The sequence below is a fragment of the Salvelinus alpinus genome, chromosome 7 (assembly GCF_045679555.1).
Source record: "Salvelinus alpinus chromosome 7, SLU_Salpinus.1, whole genome shotgun sequence".
Classification (NCBI taxonomy): Eukaryota; Metazoa; Chordata; class Actinopteri; order Salmoniformes; family Salmonidae; genus Salvelinus; species Salvelinus alpinus.
In genome coordinates this window covers 14,166,190-14,194,007 of record NC_092092.1, presented here as the reverse complement: position 1 = coordinate 14,194,007, position 27,818 = coordinate 14,166,190, and the positions used below count along the sequence as shown (strand labels likewise).

The window sequence follows — 27,818 nt, the reverse complement described above, 5'->3', positions numbered from 1 at the left end:
ACCGAATTCGACACTCTCATTGACCTAACATACAAAAATTCCTCACTTTGTGAGCTCTCCTGAGTTTTTTTGTTGTTGAGCAGACCTGCCTGGAGGAGAGTGTATTAATCATGCTATATGTCTCATTGCAGCCAGCACTATTTTTAATTTGATCTTTATTTAACTAGGTAAGTCAGTTAAGAACACTTTTTTTTTTTTTAGCTTAACGGCCTACCCCGGACTCCCCTAACCCGGATAACGCTGGGCCAATTGTGCGCCGTCCTATGTGACCCCCGGATCACGGCCAGTTATGATACAGCCCGGGATCGAACCAACTAGCAGATCAAACGAACCACTAAAAGGCAGAAAAACAAAATAAATGACTCTCGAGTAATTAAAAAGAGTCATTCAAAAGAACGAATCGATTACGGACTGCGCATCACTACTCCACATCCATTCAGTTGTCTGACTCGGCTACCTTATCTTACTGCTAGTTCACACGAGGTCACACAAGGTCACACCCTGGAGCGGCGAAACCACGCGTATTATATCTGATAGACAAAACTGAAAAAGCATCATTATTACCTCAGTGATGGCGGGGATAGCATCCAAACTGCAGCACGACCGGGAGAAGGCGCAGGGCATCGGTTCCAACGCGCGGGCGGTCAAATATCTCGGTCAGGACTTCGAGGCGCTGAAAGCCAGTTGTCTTGAACGCGGGCAGCTTTTTCAAGATGAGCTTTTCGAAGCGATCCCCGCGTCTCTTGGATTCAAAGATCTTGGACCAAATTCTAGTAAAGTTCGTGGTATCAAATGGATGCGACCGATGGTCGGTAACTCGAACCGGGGTCCCTGTATATTCCTGTCGAACTGACATAAAAAACATGAAATGATTGTGGTTGTTTGGATGCCCCGGTTCTTACACCTGTTAACCTGCCTCTCCTTCCTATTCTGAGAATGAGACCAACATCATAAACATACCTGTTTTAATGTCTCGATTGTCTCTTGTCAAAGAATTGCTTATATCTTAGAGAGTAAGTGAGATATTTTCAACTTTCTATTTGTTTGTTATTTTCCCAGGAGTTGACCTTTAATCCCCAATTTATAGCTGGAGGGGCCACCAGGACAGACATCTGCCAGGGGGCACTGGGTAAGATGTACACACACACACAATGGACACGTTAAAAAAAGAGCCAGAATCTAAATAGGTGGGAATGAAACGGAACAAGTCACATGCACTAGATTCCCCAGAGTTTTAATTGATGAGAAGTTATCAGGGAAAGATCCTATTCAATTTCCCTGCAGCAAATGTTATGAAATATGTTTGTATTATCAGAAAGATTAGTGGGTTGGTTCATCAGGCTTGTTTCCTAACTGTTCACTATAGCTTACTTTACATATCTAATTTACTGTACTGTGTCCGGGCCAGTACAGTTCTGTGGAATTAAATAGATCCTAACTGTCACAGTATGTTAAGTCTTTAACCTGCATATGCCTCCTAACTGCAAAAATTACTCATCGTAGAAAATACATTTGCAAGACTAGGCACCCTATAATTACCTGGCTCCATCTACAAGACTAGGTACCCTATAATTACCTGGCTCCATCTACAAGACTAGGCACCCTATAATTACCTGGCTCCATCTGCAAGACTAGGCACCCTATAATTACCTGGCTCCATCTACAAGACTAGGCACCCTATAATTACCTGGCTCCATCTACAAGACTAGGTACCCTATAATTACCTGGCTCCATCTACAAGACTAGGCACCCTATAATTACCTGGCTCCATCTACAAGACTAGGTACCCTATAATTACCTGGCTCCATCTACAAGACTAGGCACCCTATAATTACCTGGCTCCATCTACAAGACTAGGCACCCTATAATTACCTGGCTCCATCTACAAGACTAGGCACCCTATAATTACCTGGCTCCATCTACAAGACTAGGCACCCTATAATTACCTGGCTCCATCTACAAGACTAGGCACCCTATAATTACCTGGCTCCATCTACAAGACTAGGCACCCTATAATTACCTGGCTCCATCTACAAGACTAGGCACCCTATAATTACCTGGCTCCATCTACAAGACTAGGCACCCTATAATTACCTGGCTCCATCTGCACCTTTGTTTAATAAGCTCAATATTTTGTCTATGTACGACATTAATGTCTACCAATTATGCACTTTCATCTACAAATACTCATCCCTCCTAGACAGTTTTACCTAAACCCTTCAATGGATTCTTCCAGGTGAATTCTGAAATCCATCTATATAACACAAGACACTGTGATAACCTTCACCCTCCCCGCACCTCACATAGTCATTTACCTATCAGATACCGTACCAGACTCTGGCATTCTTATCTTCAAAAACTCATCATACCTCAAGCGAAGACTGGGGGTCAAGCCTGATGAACCAAACTACCCAATAATCTCCTCCATGAAGACTGGGGGTCAGCTTGATTTAAAAATGTTTAACTAGCAAGTCAGCTAAGAACAAATACTTATTTACAATGACGGCCTAGGACCAGTGGGTTAACTGCCTTGTTCAGGGGCAGAACGACAGATTATTACCTTGTCAGCTCGGGGATTTGATCTAGCAACCTTTTGGTTACTGGCACAACGCTCTAACCGCTAGGCTACATGTCTCTAACCGCTAGGCTACATGTCTCTAACCGCTAGGCTACCTGTCTCTAACCGCTAGGCTACCTGTCTCTAACCGCTAGGCTACCTGTCTCTAACCGCTAGGCTACCTGTCTCTAACCGCTAGGCTACCTGCCTCTAACCACTAGGCTACCTGCCTCTAACCACTAGGCTACCTGCCTCTAACCACTAGGCTACCTGCTCTAACCACTAGGCTACCTGTCTCTAACCACTAGGCTACCTGCCTCTAACCACTAGGCTACCTGCCTCTAACCACTAGGCTACCTGCTCTAACCACTAGGCTACCTGCCTCTAACCACTAGGCTACCTGCTCTAACCACTAGGCTACCTGCTCTAACCACTAGGCTACCTGCCTCTAACCACTAGGCTACCTGCCTCTAACCACTAGGCTACCTGCCTCTAACCACTAGGCTACCTGCCTCTAACCGCTAGGCTACCTGCCTCTAACCGCTAGGCTACCTGCCTCTAACCGCTAGGCTACCTGCCTCTAACCACTAGGCTACCTGCTCTAACCACTAGGCTACCTGCTCTAACCACTAGGCTACCTGCCTCTAACCACTAGGCTACCTGCCTCTAACCACTAGGCTACCTGCCTCTAACCACTAGGCTACCTGCCTCTAACCACTAGGATACCTGCCTGAAGATTAACTCTCTCACACATATAATCAAACAATGTTTTTTCTTGTTTCCTGAATGTATCATGTACAATTATAATTAATGTTTTGTTTAACTGACTGAACAATGATTTATATATATATATATATATATATATGTAAAAAGTATTTTTTACTTTTATTAGTGTTGTGGTTTCCATATCCTCACCTGCACACTGTTTTTACCAGTTTCTGTTATCTGGACTGTTTTGTCTTTAACTATTTTTTTCATTGGTGCGAATAAATAAAACCTAAAACCAGTCCTGCGATTTCATGTGATCATCAAACTATTTATTATGTGCATCAAAGATAGAAACAGGACACTGCTCTCTGAGGTTATTACTCCGCATGCCGTTCTGAGACTTTCTACCACTGTAGAATAGTGTGGTGGCGACCCGTCATACCAGCCACTGTAGAATAGTTCTATGTGGTGGCGACCCGTCATACCAGCCACTGTAGAATAGTTCTATGTGGTGGCGACCCGTCATACCAGCCACTGTAGAATAGTGTGGTGGCGACCCGTCATTCAGGGCAAGTGGGGCATATTGTTCTGGCATTAATACTCGTCAAATATGTGACCGATCGGCTCGATCCGGTCTTGCGTAGCAACATTTGAAATTGTGTTTTTTATATTGGATAAAAGTAGAGACTCAGAGATACAAAATGGTATATCATACACAGCAGTTGAGGAACAATGGGGAAAGTAATTCTACTTTTGAAAGTTGATAAACTTGTATACTCACTTTTGAGAAAATGACCTTTAGAATGTTTTGGTACACCTACTGGAGAGCTCTTTGTTGTCGTTCACACCCTCTTTTAAGCTTTAGCCCTACCCATCTCTTTAAGGGTTGATCCGAACGTTCTGTACTAACAGCAGTCAAGCAGCCAAGCTAACTTGCTAGTTACTTCCAGACACAAATGAGAGAACAGCTCACTGTTCAATACTCGCACTAGCAGAGCTGGTTAGGCTGTTTTCATGTTATCCCCACCTGCCCTGAATGACGGGTCGCCACTACATAGAACTATTCTACAGTGATTGGTAGAGAGTTGGTGACTGTAACTGTGCTGCTGGACACAATTGTCATTACGCTTTTTTTTGTCGACGTTTACTGACACAGTCCAAAGTCAATGAATGTTGATCGTTTTGTAAATTCATCAGTTCTTCAGAGCTCTGGCACACTCAGATGAGAGGGCTCTGAAATTGGAGTAGATGGCCAGACGGAATTTAGGAACGCACCCAAAATGGTTACTTGCATAGTGGAGTCTTTTGTTAAGACATGTAGGTAAACAATGAACCATAATCCCAACTCATGATGTTACTACCCTGCATGAATCTGCAGGTAGCTAACCAACCAGGTTCTATGTTAGCTAGTTAACATTAGGCTATAGCTAGCCAAGCAAATGGCTCTGAGATATGTGTATGAACTTATTATTCGTAACGTTAGCTAGCGAGCCAGCCAAGCAAATGGCTCTTTATGTCAAAATTAGAAACGTGTAATATCTGAAAATGTAGCTCGCTAGACTATCTTATATACATCATTCATGGATAGACGCGTCTCCTGTTGGATGCCATTGTTGCCTTTAGTTTGAAGATGTAATCCGGAGACAGGTGTTTTCTCCATCTCTTTAGCTATCAGACTCTAATTCCACTGATTTCAAAACTCAGTCCTTCAGAAAGTGGAGAGCAACACTTATGCAGCTCAACTACACAGTTAGACAGGATTACCTAGACATACTGCCCAGATCTAATAGACAGAAGCATGCTATATGGCAAACCAATCCAAACTCATCTCTCGGCATGTCCAGCCCACTCAGCAAACCCAATCATGGCATATATATATATCTCTGTCTCTCTGTGTCTCTCTGTCTCTCTGTGTCTCTGTCTCTCTCTCTCTGTGTTGGGAATTCCACTCGGTGTGGAGAGCAGGGATCGTCCAGACAGTTAGTGTAAAAAACCACGTTTTAGCTGTCTAACTAATCCCTGTCTTTTATATGACAGTCTGCAGATATATATATATATATATATCTAACTAATCCCTGTCTTTTCCCAGGTGACTGCTGGCTGTTAGCAGCTATAGCTTCTTTGACCCTCAACAAACAGGTGTTGTCCCGGGTGGTTCCCAACGGACAGAGCTTCGACAAGGACTATGCTGGCATCTTTCACTTTGAGGTACACACACACACACCCTCACACACACACTACACACACACACACACACCCTCACACACACACACACACACACACGGGTGCAACTTTGATTTTAGAATTGGGGGAGGGGTACATAAACTGGTGGGGGTCTTTTTGGGGTCATCTAAAGCTTCCTGCATTTCTACACAATCTAATATTACCTTTTTTGGGTTATTTTGGGGATACTTCTATTGTAAATAAGAATCTGTTTCTAAACACTTCTACATGAATGTGGATGCTACCATGACTACGGATATTCGTGAATGAATTGTGAATAATGATGAGTGAGTTTTATAGATCCACAAATATCTATACTGACTGTGATTGGGGCAAAAATATCTAACTTTAGCCAACTTTTGGCTAGCTCTAATGATACATTATTTGACAAAAACGAGCCAAGTTAATTTACTTCCGTTGAAACGGGACAAAACAAAGGCTACAAAGCATTTCCATACACACAACAGCTGTTAGATACGGCTACCTGAAAAATAGCTAGAGGATAGAGCTGAACTGGCTGTGGTAGCTAGCTAGTTCATTAACTTTAGACAGAACTTCAGTCGAGAGGGGATGAAACATTAGCTAACGTTACATGTCACTTACACGACTAGCTCATCACTAGAAGTAAATACTTTTTTTATGTTACATCAAACCGCTGTTACCTTGCCAGCTACATCAGTTAAATAAAGAGCAGCCAGTTCCTGCTCTGCTTGCTTTTACAACTCAGAGGAAAAAGTACAACACACACAGACAACAGCTGCCTCTGTTCGCACTCTGTGGTGTCCGAGCGGTTCTAAATCTACCCGGCTGAAACCACCAAACAGCTGACCGCTCGGAGGCGTCCGCATGGTCCTAAAGCCAATGACCCTTTTTGTATCACAATACAATGATAAAACCGGGGGGGGGGGACAAAAATGCCATTTCAGAATTTAGGGGGGGGTCATGTCCCCGTCCCCCAGTGACAGTTGCGCCCCTGCATACACATGTACACACACACACACATACACAAATTGGCATGTTGACATCAGGGTTGTGCTATATTCAGAATTAAATTCTATTCAACTGAAGTTGAAATTCAAATTTGATGTAGAATTTTTGAGTTTGAATGACAGGAAGTAGAATTGTATTCAGTGCAATTCAAATAAAATTCCACTCAGTCATAGAACATGAGTTTCTTTTAATCTAAACTGGTCACACTTCCAGATACCAAAGATTAGAAACAAAGTTAATCTTTTTACCTTACTGCGTAGAATAGACCATTATGTTTCCACCAACCATTTCAGTTGTTTTGGCTTCTTTTTTTTGGAAGGCCTCAGGGTCAAGTTGAGGGTTAAACTAATGCATTCTGGGAAATGTAGTATTTTCCCCATATTGAACAAAATATAAGTGATTAATGAAATATAATACAATATTTGCATACAGGTTTTGTTTTCCTTGATCATTCATTTTAAGAGTTTGTCATGGCTCACATCAACACCATCATCCCAGACACTCTGGACCCACTCCAGTTCTCATACCGCCCCAACAGATCCACAGACTCTCTATTGTGCTCCACACTGCCCTTTTCCACTTGGAGAAAAGGAACACCTACAGTGCATTTGGAAATTATTCAGACTCCTTGAACATTTTCTACATTTTGTTACGTTACAGCCTTTATTCTAAAATTGATTCCATTTTCCCCATCGATCTACACAGAATAACCCATAATGACAAATGGAAAGCAGTTTTTTTCAAATGTTTTGCAATAGTATTACATAAGTATTCAGACCCTTTGCTATGAGACTTTAAATTTAACTCTGGTGCATCCTGTTTCCATTGATCATCCTTGAGATGTTTCTACAACTTGATTGGAGACCACCTGTGGTAAATTCAATTAATTGGACATGATTTGGAAAGGCACACACCTGTCTATATAAGGTCCCACAGTTGACAGTGCTTGTCAGAGCAGAAACCAAGCCACAAGGTCGAAGGAATTCGTAAAGCTAAGACACAGGATTGTGTCGAGGCACAGATCTGGGGAAGGGTACCAAAACATGTCTGTAGTATTGAAGGTCCCCAAGAACACAGTGGACTCCATCATTCTTCAATGGAAGAAGTTTGGAACCACCAAGACTATTCCTAGAGTTGGCCTCCTGGCCAAACTGAGCAATCGTGGGAGAAGGGCCTTGCTCAGATTGGTGACCAAGAACCTGATGGTCACTCTGATAAATCTCCAGAGTTCCTCTGTGGAGATGGAGAACCTTCCAGAAGGACAACCATCTCTCCAGCACTCCACCAATCATGTATTTATGGTAGAGTGGGCGGACAGAAGCCACTCCTCAGTAAAAGGCACCTGACAACCTGCTTGGAATTTGCCAAAAGGCACCCAAAGGACTCTCAGACCATGAGAAACAAGATTATCTGGTATGATGAAACCAAGATTGAACTCTTTGGCTTGAATGCCAAGCGTCACGTCTAGAGGAAACCTGGCGCCATCCCTACGGTGAAGCATGGTGGTGGCAGCATCATGCTGTGGGGATGTTTTTCATTCATAATGAAAACCTGTTTCAGAGCTCTCAGGACCTCAGACTGAGACGAAGATTCACCCTAAGCACACAGCCAAGACAACGCAGGAGTGACTTCGGGACAAGTCTCTGAATGTCCTTGAGTGGCCCAGCCAGGGCCAGGGCCCGGACTTGAACCCGATCAAATATCTCCGAAGAGACCTGAAAATAGCTGTGCAGCGACGCTACCCATCCAACCTGACAGAGCTTGAGAGGATCTGCAGAGAAGAATGGGAGAAACTCCCCAAATACAGCTGTGCCAAGCTTGTAGCATCATACCCAAGAAGACTCGAGGCTGTAACCGCTGTCAATGGTGCTTCAACAAAGTACTGAGTAAAGGGTCTGAATACTTATGTAAATGTGATATTTCCGTTTTTCTATATATATTTATATCATCCCCCCCCCCCCCTTTTTCTCCCCAATTGGTAGTTACAATCTTGTCTCATCACTGCAACTCCCGTACGGACTCGGGAGAGGCGAAGGTTGAGAGCCTCCGAAAGACAACCCAACCTAGCCACACTGCTTCTTGACACAATGCACATCCAACCCGGAAGCCAGCCGCACCAATGTGTCGGAGGAAACACCGTACACCTAGCCAACCTGGCTCGCCACAGGAGTCGCTAGTGCGCGATGAGACAAGGCTATCCCTGCCGGCCAAACCTCTCCCTAACCCGGACGACGCTGGGCCAAATGGTGCGTCGCCCCATGGACCTCCCGGTAACGGCCGGCTGCGACAGAGCCTGGGCTCCAACCCAGAGTCTCTGGTGGCACAGCTAGCACTGCGATGCACCACCCGGGAGGCCTGTTTTTAAATTTATTTTTAATACATTCGGAAACATGTCAACCTGTTTTTGCTTTGTCCTTTGGGGTGTTGTGTGTAGATTGATGGGGGATTTTATTTTTTTTGCCATACATTTTTAATAAGGTTGTAAGGTAACAAAATCTGGAAAAAGTCAAGGGGTCTGAATACTTTCAAAAATGCACTGTATGTGAGAATGCTGTTCATTAACTGCAGCTCAGCGTTCAACACCATAGTGCCCTCCAAGCTCATCACTAAGCTAAGGATCCTGGGACTAAACACCTCCCTCTGCAAGTGGATCCTGGATTCCTGATGCCCCCCCCCCCCCCATGTGGTGAGGGTAGGCAACAACAGATCCACCACGCTAACCGTGAACACAGGGGCCCCTCAAGTATGCCTGCTAAGTCCCCTCCTGTACTCCCTGTTCCCACAACTGAGTGGTCTCCACAACCATCATTTAAGTTTGCAGATGACATGATGGTGGTGAGACAGCTTACGGTGAGGTCAGAGAACAGACAATGCGGTGCCAGGACAACGACCTCTCCCTCAACGTCAGCAAGACAAAGGATCTGGTCGTGGACTACATGAAACAGAGGGCCGAGCACGCCACCATCCTCATCGACGAGGCTGTTGTGGAACAGGTCGAGAGCTTCCTCAGTGTCCACAACACTAACAACACTCTACACACATCAACACATTCGTGAAGAGGGCACGACAACTTCTCTTCCCCCTCAAGAGGCTGAAAAGATTTGGCCCTCAGATCCTCAAAAGTTCTACAGCTGCACCATCGAGAGCATCCTGACTGGCTGCATCACTGTTTGTGTCCGACGGCAAGGCACTACAGAGGGTAGTATATACGTCGCTGTACATCACTGGAGCCGAGCTCCCTGCCATCCAGGACCTCTATACCAGGCGGTGTCAGAGGAAGGCCTTAAAAGAAGACTCCAACCACCCAAGTCATAGACTGTTCCCTCTGCTACCGCACTGCAAGTGGTACCGATTCACCGAGTCTGGAACCAACAGGACCCTGAACAGCTTCCCCCCCCCCCCCCCCCCCCCCCAAGCCATAACACTGCTAAATAGTTAGTCTGGGTAGCTATTGGTTATCTGTTTAACCATCAGCGTTGACACTTTTTGACTCACTGCTGCTAAGGTTTATTATCTATCCTGTTGCCTAGTCACTTTATCCTGACCTATATGTACATATCTACCTCCATTACCTTGTACCCCTGCACATTGACTTGTTCCTGGTACCCCGTGTACTGTATATAGACAAGTTATCATTACTCGGTATGTATTTATTCCTCGTTATTTTTCAAATTTTCCCTTTTTATTTCAAAAATTCTCTCTGCATTGTTGAGGTCCTGTAAGTAAGAGTTTATTGTTAATTTACACCTGTTTACTAAGCATGTGACAAATAACATTTGATTTGACATGTTTGATGTTTTTAATACAATATGTATATTTGTTAAGACTACGCCTAATATAGAAGAGGCATTTGAATTTCACTGAATTCAATACTATTTGCTTTGCTTCAAATAAAAAATTCTGAGTTGGAATTTGAGGCATTCTGAGTTGGAATTTGAGGCATTCTGAATTGAGCCCAACCCTGGTTGACATGCTGATACATTTCTGCAATCGTAATGTTCACTGTATGAAAAAGAGACATTCGGGGCTCACAAACCATCTGTGCAGAGTGAGATCCCTGGGGGCTCACAAACCATCTGTGCAGAGTGAGATCCCTGGGGGCTCACAAACCATCTGTGCAGAGTGAGATCCCTGGGGGCTCACAAACCATCTGTGCAGAGTGAGATCCCTGGGGGCTCACAAACCATCTGTGCAGAGTGAGATCCCTGGGGGCTCACAAACCATCTGTGCAGAGTGAGATCCCTGGGGGCTCACAAACCATCTGTGCAGAGTGAGATCCCTGGGGGCTCACAAACCATCTGTGCAGAGTGAGATCCCTGGGGGCTCACAAACCATCTGTGCAGAATGAGATCCCTGGGGGCTCACAAACCATCTGTGCAGAGTGAGATCCCTGGGGGATCTCCCCCCCCCCCCCCCCCCAATCAGCTGTGTAGTGCTAGGGCATAAACCAAAACGGCCCTAAGGACCGAGTTAGGGAAACCCTTCAGTAGCCGGTTTGAATTTAGTTCCGTGAGCTATAAAATGAGGTCCGAATTGGTAACTGGAGGGCCGCTTGTTTCAGATCCCAGGTATATAATGTCCTGCCGTTGTGCCCTTGAGCAAGACACTTAACCCTGAAACCAGCTGTTGTTGACCCTGTCTCTCTCTCTCTCGCTCAGGGTGAATGGATGCTATGAGGCTCTCTCCGGAGGCTCCACCACTGAGGGCTTTGAGGACTTCACCGGGGGCATCGCTGAGGTCCATGAATTGAGGAACGCTGGACCGAAACTCTTCAAGATCATCAGGAAAGCTCTGAGCAGAGGCTCCCTGCTAGGCTGCTCTATCGATGTACGACACACACACACACACACACACACACACACACACACACACACACACACACACACACACACACACACACACACACACACACACACACAGTCTTGTACAGCTAACCTTGTGGGGACATACAATTCAGTCCCATTCAAAATCCTATTTTCCCTAACCCCTAACCCTAAACCTAATCCTAACCCGTATTCTTACCCTAACCCTAACCTTAACCCTAACCCTAACCCAAAAACCTAAACTTTATCCAAACCCTAAACCTAACCCTAGCTCCTAACCCTAACCCTACAACTAACCCTAGCTCCTAACCTTAATATTTAACTTAATTCTAACACCAATTCTAACCTTAACCCTAAACCCCCTAGAAATAGCATTTGACCTTGTGGGGACTAACAAAATGTCCCCAGTTGGTCAATTTTTACTTTACTTTGTTTACTATTCTTGTAGGGACTTCTGGTTAAACACGTCCACACACACACACACACACAGGTTGAAAATGGCAGATTCTGTCATTACTACGCACCTATATTGGAACACAGTGGCTGTAGAGTAACATGCTCTTCATGACGTCAGAGCTCAGTTTCTCCACTTCACAGGTCTGTATGGGTTTTGACTGACAGCTGTTCTGAACTAGTGCACTGTGCTGTGACATGATGTCCCTCATCCCTCCAGCTGACTGGGAAACTGTTGAACATCTGTTGTTGTCTGAGTGAGGGGGGAAATGCTGTAAATCCAGAGGAGTCGATGTATTTTGAAAAATCAGACATCGAGGATTATAATAAATACAAGCAAATGTTCACTTCACATTTCCATATTTAAACTCATGTTCAGGTTTATCATCCCTTTATGCGCGTGATCCACAGTTAGGAGGAAGACGTGTTATTATACCCTGGGTTGTCCTGAACACAATGAGCCTTTTTTCCTATTGTGAAGAACATTTGCAGTGGAACAGACATTTGAATGCACTGGTGACTACATTCTACGTGCGTCAGAATTACAATCCGTTTGTCTGAAGTGCGTGGTGAAAAGCCTAGCACTGTTAGATCATAGTTTATAACTTCGCTAGCCATGTTGGCAATAGAATACACTTTCAAATGATGCCCAACTGACTCTTTGGATTGCGTAAACAGCAATAGTAATTGTGTGGGCTGTGTTCCAAACAAAAAACGACAAGTGTGCTCGCTCTAGTTCCTCAACAGCACAGCTAGGAGATCTCAAAAAGTACCTTTATAGTTGAAGACTCTTTTCTTGAGGCATTGAAATGACTAAGGAACCGTGAACACTTTGGAGAGGTGTGTGTGTGACCACTTGGAGACTCCAGTTAGTCCTCTACACTCAAACCGTTGTAATCGGGGGGAAAAACTATCTTGCACCTACTCCAACATTTCAATTAACATTCTTATGTTACTGCATGTGTCCAGAGTATTTTCAGATTTCGTTATTGACAAATGCTGTGAAAAGTACAGTAAATGTAAAAATCAACAGTGTAATGTTTGGATTCAATCTTGTCAGGTGCTCTGTTGTGTCCTCATCCTTTTTGGTCTGATACTTTCCCCATAATCTCCAAAGTGTTCTCTCTTTCAGTGGCTGCCATGGTCATGCAGATACGTGTTTTAAATATTTCTTCTGTTGGAAACATTTCCATTCGTCCCTGTTCATATAGGCCAGTTTCCACCAGTGTAAAGGAGTTACCGTGTGTTCTCTGTTCTTCTTTACAGATCAGTAACCTAGCTGACTCGGAGGCCATCACGTCTAGTAAGCTGGTGAGGGGTCTACTCTCTGACTGGAGCAGAACTGGTGAGCTATAACGACTTCGTTATATGTTCAGGGTTCTCGTTTCTTTGCCTCGCCTTGCTCAAACTGATCCCGTGTCTAGGTGTCGTACAGAGGAGACTCCCTGCAGCTGGTCAGGGTGCGTAACCCCTGGGGACAGGTGGAGTGGACTGGAGCCTGGAGCGACAAGTGAGTAAACCCTCTCCTAGGCCTGCTGGGATGCTGTTAGGGTAAAGCCCTATCCTAGGACTGCTGGGATGCTGTTAGGGTAAAGCCCTATCCTAGGTCTGCTGGGATGCTGTTAGGGTAAAGCCCTATCCTAGGTCTGCTGGGATGCTGTTAGGGTAAAGCCCTATCCTAGGCCTGCTGGGATGCTGTTAGGGTAACGCCCTCTCCTAGGCCTGCTGGGATGCTGTTAGGGTAAAGCCCTCTCCTAGGCCTGCTGGGATGCTGTTAGGGTAAAGCCCTATCCTAGGTCTGCTGGGATGCTGTTAGGGTAAAGCCCTATCCTAGGTCTGCTGGGATGCTGTTAGGGTAAAGCCCTATCCTAGGTCTGCTGGGATGCTGTTAGGGTAAAGCCCTATCCTAGGTCTGCTGGGATGCTGTTAGGGTAAAGCCATATCCTAGGTCTGCTGGGATGCTGTTAGGGTAACGCCCTCTCCTAGGTCTGCTGGGATGCTGTTAGGGTAAAGCCCTCTCCTAGGCCTGCTGGGATGCTGTTAGGGTAAAGCCCTCTCCTAGGTCTGCTGGGATGCTGTTAGGGTAAATCCTAGGTCTGCTGGGATGCTGTTAGGGTAAATCCTAGGTCTGCTGGGATGCTGTTAGGGTAAAGCCCTATCCTAGGTCTGCTGGGATGCTGTTAGGGTAAAGCCCTTTCCTAGGTCTGCTGGGATGCTGTTAGGGTAAAGCCCTTTCCTAGGCCTGCTGGGATGCTGTTAGGGTAAAGCCCTATCCTAAGTCTGCTGGGATGCTGTTAGGGTAAAGCCCTCTCCTAGGTCTGCTGGGATGCTGTTAGGGTAAAGCCCTATCCTAGGTCTGCTGGGATGCTGTTAGGGTAAAGCCCTATCCTAGGTCTGCTGGGATGCTGTTAGGGTAAAGCCCTATCCTAGGTCTGCTGGGATGCTGTTAGGGTAAAGCCCTATCCTAGGTCTGCTGGGATGCTGTTAGGGTAAAACCCTATCCTAGGTCTGCTGGGATGCTGTTAGGGTAAAGCCCTTTCCTAGGTCTGCTGGGATGCTGTTAGGGTAAAGCCCTTTCCTAGGCCTGCTGGGATGCTGTTAGGGTAAAGTGTGTGTCCTGATTTAAAGAAGCAATAAAACTGGCCTTCTTTATACTAGTTGAGTATCTGGAGCATCAGCATTTGTGGGTTCGATTACAGGCTCAAAATGGCCAGAAACAAAGACCTTTCTTCTGAAACTCGTCAGTCTATTCTTGTTCTGAGAAATATTCCATGCGAGAAATTGCCAAGAAACTGCAGATCTCGTACAATGCTGTGTACTACTCCCTTCACAGAACAGTGCAAACTGGCCCTAACCAGAATATAAAGAGGAGTGGGAGGCCCTGGTTCTCTAGTTTGAGAAACAGACGCCTCACAAGTCCTCAACTGGCAGATTCATTAAATAGTACCCGCAAAACACCAGTCTCAACGTCAACAGTGAAGAGGCGACTCTGGGATGCTGGCCTTCTAGGCAGAGTTGCAAAGAAAAAGCTATATCTCAGACAGGCCAATAAAAATAAAAGATTAAGATGGGCAAAAGAACACACACTGGACAGAGGAACTCAGTTTTCAGCTGTGCTAACATAATTGCAAAAGGCTTTTCTAATGATCAATTAGCCTTTTAAAATGATAAACTTGGATTAGCTAACACAACGTGCCATTGGAACACAGGAGTGATGGTTGCTGATAATGGGCCTCTGTACACCTATGTAGATATTCCATAAAAAATCTGCCGTTTCCAGCTACAATAGTCATTTACAACATTAACAATGTCTACACTGTATTTCTGATCAATTTCATGTTATTTTAATGGACAAAAAATTAGATTTTCTTTAAAAAACAAGGACATTTTGAAGTGACCCCAAACTTTTGAACGGTTTTGTGTGTATTTGCTATAGAGCAGAACTTTTATCCAAAGCCACTTCCAGTCATGCGTGCCTACATGTTTAAGTATGGGTAGTCTTGGAAATCTAACCCACAATGCTGGCATTGCAAACGCAATGCTCTGCTAACTGAGCTACGGAGGACCACCGCTCTGCTGACTGAGCTACGGAGGACCACCGCTCTGCTAACTGAGCTACGTAGGACCACCGCTCTGCCGACTGAGCTACGGAGGACCACCGCTCTGCCGACTGAGCTACGGAGGACCACCGCTCTGCCGACTGAGCTACGGAGGACCGCCGACTGAGCTACGGAGGACCATCGCTCTGCCGACTGAGCTACGGAGGACCACCGCTCTGCTAACTGAGCTACGGAGGACCACCGCTCTGCTGACTGAGCTACGGAGGACCACCGCTCTGCTAACTGAGCTACGGAGGACCACCGCTCTGCCGACTGAGCTACGGAGGACCATCGCTCTGCCGACTGAGCTACGGAGGACCACCACTCTGCCAACTGAGCTACGGAGGACCACCGCTCTGCTGACTGAGCTACGGAGGACCACCGCTCTGCCGACTGAGCTACGGAGGACCACCGCTCTGCTGACTGAGCTACGGAGGACCACCGCTCTGCTAACTGAGCTACGGAGGACCACCACTCTGCCGACTGAGCTACGGAGGACCACCGCTCTGCTGACTGAGCTACGGAGGTCCACCACTCTGCCGACTGAGCTACGGAGGACCACCGCTCTGCTGACTGAGCTACGGAGGACCACCGCTCTGCCGACTGAGCTACGGAGGACCACCGCTCTGCTGACTGAGCTACGGAGGACCACCGCTCTGCTGACTGAGCTACGGAGGACCACCGCTCTGCCGACTGAGCTACGGAGGACCGCCGACTGAGCTACGGAGGACCATCGCTCTGCTGACTGAGCTACGGAGGACCACCGCTCTGCTGACTGAGCTACGGAGGACCACCGCTCTGCTGACTGAGCTACGGAGGACCACCGCTCTGCTGACTGAGCTACGGAGGTCCACCGCTCTGCCGACTGAGCTACGGAGGACCACCGCTCTGCCGACTGAGCTACGGAGGACCACCGCTCTGCTAACTGAGCTACGGAGGACCACCGCTCTGCCGACTGAGCTACGGAGGACCACCGCTCTGCCGACTGAGCTACGGAGGTCCACCGCTCTGCTGACTGAGCTACGGAGGTCCACCGCTCTGCCGACTGAGCTACGGAGGACCGCCGCTCTGCCGACTGAGCTACGGAGGTCCACCGCTCTGCCGACTGAGCTACGGAGGACCACCGCTCTGCTGACTGAGCTACGGAGGTCCACCGCTCTGCCGACTGAGCTACGGAGGACCACCGCTCTGCCGACTGCTCATAGCGTGGAACTGAGAAAAATTACCTTGGTTTCACAGTAACTTTATGCAGTTAATGCTAACATGACCCCCATTTTCTGCAAAACACACAAGAGGCAGGATACTTGTCCACATGATTAAGCATCTATTTAATGTAGCAAAAATGACAACTCATTTTTGACCAAATGAGCAGTTACTTCCTTTTTGCTTGGTGGGGCAGTATGGCTCTGCTCTGTGATGTTTGGTTTGCCATAGAAATAGTTGCTGTGATAATTTCTGTGTCTAGACCGCAGCTTCTTGTTTGTATTACTGCAAAAACGGCCTACCGGGGAACAGTGGGTGAACTGCCTCGTTCAGGGGCAGAACGACAGAATTTTACCTTGTCAGCTCGGGGATTTGATCTTGCAACCTTTACGGTTACTAGTCTAACGCTCTAACCACTAGGCTACCTGCCGCCCCTACACTCTAACCACTAGGCTACCTGCCGCCCCTCCACTCTAACCACTAGGCTACCTGCCGCCCCTACACTCTAACCACTAGGCTACCTGCCGCCCCTACACTCTAACCACTAGGCTACCCTGCAGCCTTTAGTCCCCTTGCTGGCGTTGTTGTAATGCTGTAGGGTTATTGTAAAGATGACTCAAGTCTGTGCCATTGACTAGTCTAGTTCTACAAGTTCTGCTATCTTCGGTTGTATTGCGCCATGATAATGAGGGCTTTTGTCTCCCTGGCGTGCATGGTATGGTACAGAGCCAGCAGAGAGCGGGTGTTGCTGACCTTTTGAAGACTGAGTCAGCCCATTTGACATTTAAAAGTAGAACTGACAGTGTTTTTAACTACTTTGCAGATAATGAAACAGACAATCATATCAGTCAAAAATATCAATTTCCTGGTTTATGGAACAAAACCAACTTTTATAAGAGGTTTTAAAAATAGGTTCTCTTTGACCATAAATTACATAATGTAGGGTAAAACATTGTTGGCACAATAAATGGAGGTCGTTCAATGCCTGGTTAATGTTATTCACCAATACATTTTCTTGGTTGTCCCAAAAATATTGCTATCAGGTTGTAAATCCCAGGTGGCCTGGTACATTGTTGGCTGCCTCCATTCAGGATGCACTGTTTCAGTTTCCATTAATAAATATATTTGGACAAAAATAGACAAATCTAACTCAGGCTGGGAAGTTCATACAATCAAACTAGCAAGGGCAAGGATTACAAGTCAGTCATCACGTGGCTAATAGGCTGATCTATTTATTTAGCCAGCTAAAAACACGGAGCCTAATGATGGCTAGCTAGGTAGCTGCTGGGAGGATGTCATGTCATTGGAATGGTGGTTGACTTTTTAGAGATGCACGTGTCATTTGCTTAGCTAGAAAGAAATGTGAATTGCTTCGCTAGCTGCTATGAACTTGAATGACTGTTATCATTCAACTCGGGGCTCCCGTGTGGTGCAGCGGTCTAAGGCACTGCATCTCAGTGCTAGAGGTGTCACTACAGACACCCTGGTTCGATTCCAGGCTGTTTCACAACCGGCCGTGATTGGGAGTCCCATAGGGCGGCGCACAATTGGCCCAGCGTCAGCCGGGTTTGGCCGGTGTAGACCGTCATTGTAAATAAGAATTTGTTCTTAACTGACTTGCTTAGTTAAATAAAGGTTTTAAAAAATCCACACTTAGCATGCATATCTCTTAGTTGTTGATCGATGCCAAATACATTTAATTAAAGGTGGTTGGGCAGGCAGTTCCCATTCAGTTGTCAAAACGTGGGTTGTCACAAACAAGCATTGGCAGTCAGATTGCATAAGGGCGGGCAGGCTACTATTACCCCATCGTTTATCAGTGCAATTTTGACGGCCAACTACAAGCTGAAAAATTCTGAAAAATCTACTCTTGCCTTATTAGATTTGAGCTCATCTCACTCTGGCTAACATTAGTGGTTGATCTTAGGGAGGGAGAGAGAGCCTACCTGTTCACGGTTGTTTAATCAATAGGACTGTAAAGTAAAGACTCCCTGGTATTTACAGAAATCCATTCAGGTGTATTTTGAAAAATCCTTTCTAATGATCTAAACTCACGCTGTTGCTACTTCCTGTAAACACACAGTCCGGTTCATAGTGAATGATGACAGGCCCTACTGCCTGTAAACACAGTCCAGTTCATAGTGAATGATGACAGGCCCTACTTCCTGTAAACACACAGTCCAGTTCATAGGGAATGATGACAGGCCCTACTTCCTGTAAACACACAGTCCAGCTCATAGTGAATGATGTCAGGCCCTACTGCCTGTAAACACACAGTCCAGTTCATAGTGAATGATGACAGGTCCTACTGCCTGTAAACACACAGTCCAGTTCATAGTGAATGATGACAGGCCCTACTGCCTGGAAACACACAGTCTAGTTCATAGTGAATGATGACAGGCCCTACTGCCTGTAAACACACAGTTCATCATAGTGAATGATGACAGGCCCTACTTCCTGTAAACACACAGTCCAGTTCATAGTGAATGATGACAGGCCCTACTTCCTGTAAACACACAGTCCAGTTCATAGTGAATGATGACAGGCCCTACTTCCTGTTAACACACAGTCCAGTTCATAGTGAATGATGACAGGTCCTACTGCCTGTAAACACACAGTCCAGTTCATAGTGAATGATGACAGGCCCTACTGCCTGTAAACACACAGTCCAGTTCATAGTGAATGATGGCAGGTCCTACTTCCTGTAAACACACAGTCCAGTTCATAGTGAATGATGGCAGGTCCTACTGCCTGTAAACACACAGTCCAGTTCATAGTGAATGATGGCAGGTCCTACTTCCTGTAAACACACAGTCCAGTTCATAGTGAATGATGGCAGGCCCTACTGCCTGTAAACACAGTCCAGTTCAAAGTGAATGATGGCAGGCCCAACTACCTGTAAACACAGTCCAGTTCAAAGTGAATGATGACAGGCCCATGTGGCAAATAGCTTATTTGCATAAAGGCCTACTGTAGCTCTGATTGGCTATGGCGCACCAGTCTGCATAGACTCCGGTCCTGGACTAGACGGATGTTTTATGTACTGCAGTGTCTATTAATTGTCCAAACGCTTTCCCACTCCTATTTTGATATAGAATTTTCACAAATACCTTACTCTACGTCTTTCACAAACATTCAGTGAATTTATCAACACTTAGATGTGGTCATCGTCAGGTGTTCATTCTTCCTGGAGGAGGTGTTGAGGAGATTTAATGGTGCTAAAATGTTGTCAGTTCCACTTTTTAAAGGTATTAATGACGAGGGTTCTTTTCTTTTCTAATGAAATGTGTTTGTTTTCTCCAAGTTCCTCAGAGTGGCACCATGTCAGTGGACCGGGCCAGACTGATCAACAAATCTGAAGATGGAGAGTTCTGGTAAAAACAGACCGAGTTGTACTTCCGATATACCTTTACATGAACTATCATAAGGAGACCCCTGTTATAATGGTTCTATCTATTTTAGTCATGTGTTTTAATGGTGTGTGTGTGTGTGTGCGTACTTCTTTGTGTTCCAGGATGTCGTTCTCAGACTTCCTCAGTCAGTACTCGCGTCTGGAGATCTGTAACCTTACACCGGACACCCTCTCAGAGGATGAGTACCAGAATTGGGCCCTGAACAAGTTTGAAGGCGCCTGGAGGAAAGGCTCCACAGCCGGGGGCTGCCGTAACTTCCCCAGTATGGACCCTGGACCTTCTCTTCTGTCTACGTCTTACTGACCCATCATCCTCTTCCTGCTTAAATCTTAAACATTGGTTTTGTAGCCAGAGAGATCTCTCTCCATGCTGATGGTATAGCTAGACTTTATTTAACCAGGCAAATCAGTTAAGAACAAATTCTTATTTACAATGACGGCCTAGGAACAGTGGGTTAACTGCCTTGTTCAGGGGCAGAACGTCAGATTTATACCTTGTCAGCTCGGGGATTTGAAGTTGCAACCTTTTGGTTACTGGCCCAACGCGCTAACCACTAGGCTACCTGGCGCTAACCACTAGGCTACCTGGCGCTAACCACTAGGCTACCTGGCGCTAACCACTAGGCTACCCGGCGCTAACCACTAGGCTACCCGGCGCTAACCACTAGGCGACCCGGCGCTAACCACTAGGCGACCCGGCTCTAACCACTAGGCGACCCGGCTCTAACCACTAGGCGACCCGGCTCTAACCACTAGGCGACCCGGCTCTAACCACTAGGCGACCCGGCTCTAACCACTAGGCGACCCGTCTCTAACCACTAGGCGACCCGTCTCTAACCACTAGGCGACCCGTCTCTAACCACTAGGCGACCCGTCTCTAACCACTAGGCGACCCGGCTCTAACCACTAGGCGACCCGGCTCTAACCACTAGGCGACCCGTCTCTGACCACTAGTATACATGTCTCTGACCACCAGGCTACCTGCCGCCCCATATGACCATATGGTCAGGGTTTCAACTATTATGGGGGATGGTATCCCCCTTATTAAGGAGAAGACATACGGTAGTCCTCCATCCCCCTTCTAAACTGGCCTATAAATGGTGAAAAGCACAGGACCCAGAATAGAGCCTTGGGGACACCAGTCCCAGTCAATTCCACATTGTCCAATGTAACGCCATTCACTGATTTTCTGATCTGTATTTCCCCAAACAACATGCATACAACTAATAGGTGGACCCCCTGCTGTTTCCCTCCCCAGATTCATTCTGGCAGAACCCCCAGTTTGTGATCAAGCTGGAGGAAGAGGATGATGATCCTGACGACGATGAGGCTGGCTGTACCTTCCTCGTTGGACTGATCCAGAAGAACAGGCGCAGGATGAGGAAGACAGGAGAGGACATGCAGACCATTGGATTCTCCATCTATGAGGTGAAGTATGTTTGGGATTAAAAGTCTGGAGTTACACAATCATTTTAGATCAACCATAGTCATCACCTGCATGAAGTTACATTCCATTTGCTTATTGTAACACACACAAACAGGCTAGCTAGCATGCCCAGTCTGTAACACACACTAACAGGCTAGCTAGCATGCCCAGTCTGTAACACACACTAACAGGCTAGCTAGCATGCCCAGTCTGTAACACACACTAACAGGCTAGCTAGCATGCCCAGTCTGTAACACACACTAACAGGCTAGCTAGCATGCCCAGTCTGTAACACACACACACTAACAGGCTAGCTAGCATGCCCAGTCTGTAACACACACACACACTAACAGGCTAGCTAGCATGCCCGGTCTGTAACACACATACACTAACAGGCTAGCTAGCATGCCCAGTCTGTAACACACACACACACTAACAGGCTAGCTAGCATGCCCAGTCTGTAACACACACACACACTAACAGGCTAGCTAGCATGCCCAGTCTGTAACACACACACACACTAACAGGCTAGCTAGCATGCCCAGTCTAAACTCTTTGTTCTCCTTTTCTCCACAGGTGCCAAAGGAGGTATGTGTGAAAGGGGGCGGGTCTCTTTGTGATCGGTAACCATGGAAATGGGGTATTACAGGGGCAACTGGTTCTGCGCCATCAGCATTTAAAGCTTATTATAGGATAGGTAGTCATTAACCCTGCATTAACTTTTCCACAAGTTAAAACACAAACATTTTACTTACTTAAATACTTATTTAACTCACAAGGCTGGCCCAGGGATATATCACTAAGTCTGAATGTCAGAACCCAGAACAGTATATAGTGTGCGCTGTTACAAGACAGTTATGTCATGTGTTGTAATGGAGGTCTGAGATGAGACGGAGTCACTGGTCTCCCCCCCCCGTGTTTCTGATGGGTTTCAGAAGAAAGGTCTTTGTTTCTGGCCATTTTGAGCCTGTGGTCAAACCCACAAATGCTGATGCTCCAGATACTCAACTAGTATAAAGGCCAGTTTTTTATTGCTTCTTTAATCAGAACAATAGTTTTCAGCTGTCCTAACATCATTGCAAAAGGTTTTCTAATGATCAGTTAGCCTTTTAAAATGATAAACTTGGATTAGCTAACACAACGTGCCATTGGAACACAGGAGTGATGGTTGCTGATAATGGGCCTCTGTACGCCTATGTAGATATTCCATAAAAACTACAATAGTAATTTACAACATTAACAATATCAACACTGTATTTCTGATACATTTGATGTTATTTTAATGGACCAAAAATGTGCTTTTTTTTTCAAAAACAAGGACATTTCTAAGTGACCCCAAACGGTAGAGTGTGTAAATAAATAAAACGTGTGTTTTTGTTCCAGTACTCAGGCCAGAGACGGGTCCACCTGAACAAGAACTTCTTCCTGCGTAACGCGTCAGCAGCTCGCTCCGAGACCTTTATCAACCTCAGGGAGGTGTGCAACCGCTTTTGTCTTCCCCCCGGAGAATACCTCATCATCCCGTCCACGTTCCAACCTAACAACAATGGAGACTTCTGCGTCAGGGTGTTCTCTGAAAAACAGGCTGAGTTCCAGTAGGTTCTATTCAAAATCCAAAATGTATTTATAAAGCCCTTCTTACATCAGCTGATATCTCAAAGTGCTGTACAGAAACCCAGCCTAAACCCCCAAACAGCAAGCAATGCAGGTGTAGAAGCACGGTGGCTAGGAAAGACTCCCTAGAAAGGCCAAAACCTAGGAAGAAACCTAGAGAGGAACCAGGCTATGAGGGGTGGCCAGTCCTCTTCTGGCTGTGCCGGGTGGAGATTATAACAGAACACGGCCAAGATGTTCAAATATTCATAAATGACCAGCATGGTCAAATAATAATGATAATAATCACAGTAGTTGTCGAGGGTGCAATAGGTCAGCACCTCAGGAGTGTTCTGCTCTGTTCTATTCCGTTTGATTCTGTTCTATTCTGTTTTAACTTCTCTCCTTTTCTACCAGAGATCTTGATGATTCTGTGGAGTCCCACGTTGAGGAGGTAAAAATGATGGGATGGGTTGTGGTTATTGGTATATTGATTATTGGTAATCTTTGGTAGTCTGGAATCAAACAGTAGTGCGGATCGATGTTCCATAAGTACATGTCCCTTCTGCAGATCGTGGTGGAGAAGGAGGATGTCGGTGAAAGATTTAGGAATCTATTTGGACAGCTAGCTGGACACGTGAGTACTGTGTTACAGAAATATGTATATTTTTTAACGTTTTTATCGCGAACGCTCGACAGTAATATTTCCAATGTATTCACATTAACACATTAACTTACAGATTTTAATACAGACCAAAACGTAAATTCAACAACATTCACAAAGGCTTGTCTTGGCAATAGTTACCAACCTGGGTACTTGTATCTTCGTTTATCTGCCCGTGTAGGACTGTGAGATCTCTGCATTTGAACTGCGGAGGATTCTGAACAGAGTTGTGACCAAGCGTAAGACATTATTAATTTTCTTTTGTATTTCATACTGCTGTGTTCATGTCTGTTGGAGCTGGAATACCTTTCATACTGCTGTGTTCATGTCTGTTGGAGCTGGAATACCTTTCATACTGCTGTGTTCTTGTCTGTTGGAGCTGGAATACCTTTCAAACTGCTGTGTTCATGTCTGTTGGAGCTGGAATACCTTTCATACTGCTGTGTTCATGTCTGTTGGAGCTGGAATACCTTTCATACTGCTGTGTTCATGTCTGTTAGTGCATGTAAGGTATTCCAGCTCCATGCTGTGTTGTCTTCTCCAGGTGATGACATCATTACCGATGGCTTCAGCTTGGCGACGTGTCGTAACATGGTCAACCTGTTGGACGTATCCTTTCACTCCGAGATCTCTTTTGAGATGGGTTCTGTTGTGATTACCTGGTTCTGTTGTGATTACCTGGTTCTGTTGGGATTACCTGGTTCTGTTGGGATTACCTGGTTCTGTTGGGATTACCTGGTTCTGTTGGGATTACCTGGTTGTGTTGGGATTACCTGGTTCTGTTGGGATTACCTGGTTCTGTTGGGATTACCTGGCTGTTACCTACCTTGACGCCTGCCTGTCACAGAAAGACGGAAGCGGCAAGCTGGGTCTGGTGGAGTTCAAGATCCTGTGGATTAAGATTGAGAAATATCTGGTGTGTTAAACTTCCAACAGCTCACTTTAGTTTCTTCATATTGTAAAAAAACAGATTCACAAATCGGAACTGCTCACCAGCAACCTCATGTGGTTGATGCACTGTCTGATGTGATGTTCTCTCTCTCCCTCCTCCCTTTCCTGTTTCTGTCTCAGGACTTGTACAGGGAGAAGGATGTGGATGACTCTGGTCAAATGAGCTCAGCTGAGATGCGTATCGCTGTGAAAGATGGTGGTGAGTAAACGATACAACAGAGGTATAGTTACTACTGTTAACTGGTAGTGGTTTAATAGGTATAGTTACTGCTGTTAAGACACGGGTCTCTCGGTCCTCCCTTCCTGTGGATTTCTCTCTGATCATTCTCTCTCTGTTTTTCCTCCTGTAGGTTTCTCTCTGATCATTCTCTCTCTGTTTTTCCTCCTGTAGGTTTCTCTCTGATCATTCTCTCTCTGTTTTTCCTCCTGTAGGTTTCTCTCTGAACAGTTCTCTATACCAGATCATCGTGGCCCGCTACAGTGAATCTGGCCTGACTGTGGACTTTGACAACTTTGTGGGCTGCCTGATTCGCCTAGAGACATTGTTCAGTAAGTTACCTCTACACACACACACACACACACACACACACACAGTGGTCTGTATGGAGACTGTTTAATACATTTCCTCTTTCTACACAGAAACACACAACACTGTATATGACATCAGAAAGGTGCTCAGGTCTCTGAACTCTCTTCTTTCCAGTTACCTTCAAAACTCTGGACAAGGATGAGTCCGGAGAGGTCGAGCTGACCATGCTGGAGGTAGGGAAGAATCTAGTCTGTCTGACCATGCTGGAGGTAAGGAAGAATCTAGTCTGTCTGTCTGACCATGCTGGAGGTAAGGAAGAATCTAGTCTGTCTGACCATGCTGGAGGTAGGGAAGAATCTAGTCTGTCTGACCATGCTGGAGGTAGGGAAGAATCTAGTCTGTCTGACCATGCTGGAGGTAGGGAAGAATCTAGTCTGTCTGACCATGCTGGAGGTAGGGAAGAATCTAGTCTGTCTGTCTGACCATGCTGGAGGTGGGGAAGAATCTAGTCTGACTGACCATGCTGGAGGTAGGGAAGAATCTAGTCTGTCTGACCATGCTGGAGGTAGGGAAGAATCTAGTCTGTCTGACCATGCTGGAGGTAGGGAAGAATCTAGTCTGTCTGACCATGCTGGAGGTAGGGAAGAATCTAGTCTGTCTGACCATGCTGGAGGTAGGGAAGAATCTAGTCTGTCTGTCTGACCATGCTGGAGGTAAGGAAGAATCTAGTCTGTCTGACCATGCTGGAGGTAGGGAAGAATCTAGTCTGTCTGACCATGCTGGAGGTAGGGAAGAATCTAGTCTGTCTGACCATGCTGGAGGTAGGGAAGAATCTAGTCTGTCTGTCTGACCATGCTGGAGGTAAGGAAGAATCTAGTCTGTCTGTCTGACCATGCTGGAGGTAAGGAAGAATCTAGTCTGTTTGTCTGACCATGCTGGAGGTAAGGAAGAATCTAGTCTGTCTGTCTGACCATGCTGGAGGTAAGGAAGAATCTAGTCTGACTGACCATGCTGGAGGTGGGGAAGAATCTAGTCTGACTGACCATGCTGGAGGTAGGGAAGAATCTAGTCTGTCTGTCTGACCATGCTGGAGGTAGGGAAGAATCTAGTCTGTCTGTCTGACCATGCTGGAGGTAGGGAAGAATCTAGTCTGTCTGTCTGACCATGCTGGAGGTAGGGAAGAATCTAGTCTGTCTGACCATGCTGGAGGTAAGGAAGAATCTAGTCTGTCTGTCTGACCATGCTGGAGGTAGGGAAGAATCTAGTCTGTCTGTCTGACCATGCTGGAGGTAAGGAAGAATCTAGTCTGTCTGTCTGACCATGCTGGAGGTAGGGAAGAATCTAGTCTGTCTGACCATGCTGGAGGTAGGGAAGAATCTAGTCTGTCTGTCTGACCATGCTGGAGGTAGGGAAGAATCTAGTCTGTCTGTCTGACCATGCTGGAGGTAGGGAAGAATCTAGTCTGTCTGTCTGACCATGCTGGAGGTAAGGAAGAATCTAGTCTGTCTGACCATGCTGGAGGTAGGGAAGAATCTAGTCTGTCTGACCATGCTGGAGGTAGGGAAGAATCTAGTCTCTGTGGAGCACCCTATATCCTATGAACTACTTTTGACCGACGAGGGCGTAGGCTGAGACGAGGGCGTAGGCTGAGACGAGGGCGTAGGCTGAGACGAGGGCGTAGGCTGAGACGAGGGCGTAGGCTGAGACGAGGGCGTAGGCTGAGACGAGGGCGTAGGCTGAGACGAGGGCGGAGACTGAGACGAGGGCGGAGACCTACACTGACTGGTTTGTTCTCTTGTTTTTGTCCACAGTGGCTGAATGTGTCCCTGCTCTAGAAGAAGGATTCTACGTGTTTGAGGAAATTCTAATGAACATTCACACATTCACTTTGATAATAAAAAAACATATGTGATGTTTTCATTTTCAGTTTGATTCTGATCCACAACAGCAAAGCCCTGACATTTGGAACGTTTTAAAGCTAATGGAAAACAGGTCTAGTTTGTGGACAAGACTTTAATGGTCTGTTGGCTGTCTTGGAATAGATTTGCATGTTAGTCATTTAGCAGATGCTCGTATTCACAGTGACTTACAGTAGTGAATACATTTTCATACTTTATTTTGTTCTGGTCCCCCGTGGGAATCGAACCAAACAACCCTGGCGTTGGAAATTCTCAAAGCTGCTAATGAGAAGCTTGACGACCTTGTACCTAGCCGGTGGGGATTCCGGTGGGGTGTTTCTTGGCAATTTCTCACATGGAATAGCCTTCATTTCTCAGAACAAGAATAGACTGACGAGTTTCAGAAGACAATTATTTGTTTCTGGCCATTTTGAGTCTGTAATCGAACCCACAAATGCTGATGCTCCAGATACTCAACTAGTCTAATAAAGGCCGGTTTTATTGCTTCTTTAATCAGGACAACAGTTTTCAGCTGTGCTAACATAATTGCAAAAGGGTTTTCAAAAGGGGTAGCAATATTAGGGGTGTGTCCTTAAAGACAATTTAATGCAGTGAAAACAACCAAGGAAAAGCAGGTCTTAGCGGTAACCCTGTTGATAAATGGCTTTTGAAAGCGGAAGAGCAAGCTATCCAGCCGTGAAGCAGTGCCTTATGGGACAACAAGATAGGCGTTTTTTTGTTCCAGTAAGTCCATATTCCCATCATGAAACAAGAAATGAGATGATGCTG

The 27,818-nt window shown here is 46.0% G+C and overlaps 1 pseudogene; it reads left to right on the top strand.

Annotated features, from left to right (window-relative positions):
* Nucleotides 1-468: 468 nt before the first annotated feature.
* Nucleotides 469-27,047, top strand: LOC139580302 (calpain-2 catalytic subunit-like; annotated as a pseudogene).
* Nucleotides 27,048-27,818: the final 771 nt, after the last annotated feature.